Source organism: Oncorhynchus gorbuscha, linkage group LG24, assembly GCF_021184085.1.
Source record: "Oncorhynchus gorbuscha isolate QuinsamMale2020 ecotype Even-year linkage group LG24, OgorEven_v1.0, whole genome shotgun sequence".
Taxonomy (NCBI): domain Eukaryota; kingdom Metazoa; phylum Chordata; class Actinopteri; order Salmoniformes; family Salmonidae; genus Oncorhynchus; species Oncorhynchus gorbuscha.
Genome location: NC_060196.1, coordinates 16088358 through 16091365, shown reverse-complemented (window position 1 = coordinate 16091365; position 3008 = coordinate 16088358).

Sequence of the window (3008 nt, the reverse complement as noted above, 5' to 3'; positions counted from 1 at the left end):
TTTAACTTTGGAACGTCTGTCTTAATATCACGTGAAGAAAGCGCGAGCGGGGAGTGGTTAATACATGGGCAAGTACTTATCTGTTCTGGCCAATCATTTGGGGTTAGTGTTATCCGAGATCCTTGGGACGTCCCTACCCTAAACCCTAAATTTATCCCCTACCGTTACCCTAATCACAACGGTACCTAATCGTAACCATTTTTTATTTCAACTTCAATGGGGTCGTCCCATGGAACCGAGATTGCAAGGACCAATCATACAATATAGACAGGACAATGGAGGTCATAGATTTACAATCACAAGCAACAATCGATACATTTCATGAAGCTTGACCATACTCCTCATAGCATGTTTCAATGCTGCTGAAACATGCTATGAGTAGTATGTTTTTTACCTTATGGTGTTCTAGCAACATTACACCACAAAATAATTATCTGCTTGCATTTGTAAAAAATGAATGAATCCTATGTATGAATGAACAAGGCAGCTTTAATTTGCATACAAATGTAATAACACAATCATATGCTCTGATGTACACACACAATTGCCTTTAGTACAACTGAGCAAGGCACATTAAATGCTGCATTCTCATTTCTAACAAATAGCTCCAGTGGCAAATGTGAGTGAGGTATGGCTTCCTCTTCCTTCAGTTGGATTGGGGTCAGAGTCAGACTTGTGTCTCTGACCTACTGACGACACCAGCTCCCCCTGAATATCCTTGTTACTGGTTTATTTCCAATATATTTTATATAAAACACAAAAAAATCTAGTTAAATGTTTATCAAATCCATATAAACAATTGCTTGATTTAAGCGAATTGGAGTCAATTTAGCCCTGGTCATGGACCACAGTCCCACTGCTCCGCAGCCTGATCGGAGTAAAAGCTTGCTCCCCGTTTTGCACCTAGGGGCCAATTACACTGTAATTATTACAGGAAAGGACCCGGGGTACAAACATTCAGTGAGCTCTGGCTGCGTGGCCCTTACACAGCTTTATCGACCCCGTTTACTTGGAGAGCCACATAGGAATAAAACGTGTAGCCATTGGTGCTTTAGAGACAAAGATGGGTGAAGCTAATGCCTCATTGGGAAAGAGAAGAGTAAACGAAAGGTGGCCAATTGGGGTGTCACAAAGGGGGTGAAGGAGTAACTCAGCAAGAGTTGATGTGGGTATTTTTCTTCCTCTTTCAATAATTTACTTATCCCCAAATCCCTTCCCCTGCTTAGTGATAACAACAAGAGCGGGCCTTAGAGCTGAGAGAGAGAGTGTTGACTCAAATATTATATCCAGTTAATGTGGGATATAAAAGCAGGAGATCCCCCCCCCCCCTGCAATTTACCCATGCGGTCAAGAAAAGGGCCGGGTTAAAATGTTTAAAATTATAAACTGTAAAAAAATTAATGTATATTGAAGCAAAAGTGTGTCGCTAAATTATTTCTAAAAGTTTTGATTAAACCCTGAACATGTACCTCATTTTAAGTTATCTTTTACCCCTTGGAGCAAAAAAAACACAAAAAAAACAACTTAACAAGTACATGATGAGGTGGCCGAGTGGTTAAGGCGATGGATTGCCAATCTATTGTGCTCTGCACGACGTGGGTTTGAATCCCATCCTTGTCGGTGGAAGAAATGTTTATGTAGGTGTTGTAGCTAAATTACTAAGTGTAAATGGCTAATAATGGTATCTCTCTACTACCTACTCTCCCTCAGGAGGCTGAAAAAAATGCTGCTTGGCCACTAAGTCCCTCACAAAAGTCTACAGATGCACCACCGAGCGCATTCTGTCAGGCTGTATAACCGCCTGCATTGCCAGCAACCGCAGTGCTCCCCAAAGGGGGGTGCGTTCCAACGCATCACCCAGGTACACACTGTCCGCCCGCCAGGAAATCTCCAGGACCTGGTTTCACAGGAAGGCCAAGAAGATCATCAAGGACTTCCAACCACCTGAAGCACAGCCTGTTCACCCTGCTAGGATCTAGAACAGTGATTTCAAACCTTTTTCAGTTACTGTACCACCAACTGAATCTTTCTCCAACAGGAGTACCCATAAAGTACCCCCTCATGTGCATTTTACCAGTAAGTGTATGGTCTCATGAGTCTTCTCAAGTACCCCATGTAGATAGGCTCAGTACCCTTGGTTGGGAACCACTGATCTAAAAGACGAAGACAATACAAGTGCATCAAAGCTGGGACCAAGAGACTGAGAAACAGCTTCTATCTACAGGCCATCTGACTGTTAAACATTAATCACTAGCTAGCCTCCGCCCGGTACCCTGCCCTGGACCTTAGACACTGCACTTTACCCTGCGCGTTAGACTGCTGCCCTATGTACATAGTCATTGAACACTTGTCACTTTAATACTGTATTATTGTCATGGCTCATCCAAAATTTAGTTTCATACAAAAACATATAAAACATAAAAATACAAAAAAAACACTGAAAACAAGGCAGGGAAGGAGTTCAATAAAGCATTGAATTTCAAATGAATACATGATTAACAAGATTGGATATGATTAAGCTAGAGTTTGCTGATATGAGAGTGCAAGAGACAGACAGAAATAGAGAAAACCAAGATAGTATCAGAGAATGAAACAGAGGGTAAGAGAGATATGTTAGGTTGAATAAGGGAGCCTATAGTTACCCTACAAATGATTGACTGGAATGAATCAAATCAACATAAAAGTGATGACATACTGTATGAATAACTTCTGAATCACAGATGTCTGTGTTCATGATGCGATGCTGCATAAAGAAAGCTCAGCCCTGTTAGTAGATCTATTGTCCAATTGTAATTGTTCTCTTTTTCTGTGTAAAGGGCCTAGGGTGACCACATTTCAAATATTAAAATGTAGGACAACAGGATGATTTTGCTGGACATTCAGAGGACAGCCTCGCCTACATGACATTTTCTGAGGAGGCAGCACCGACAGATGTAGCCTATTGAATCTCATTATACACTGAACAAAAATATAAAATGCAACATGCAACAATTTCAAGGATTTTACTT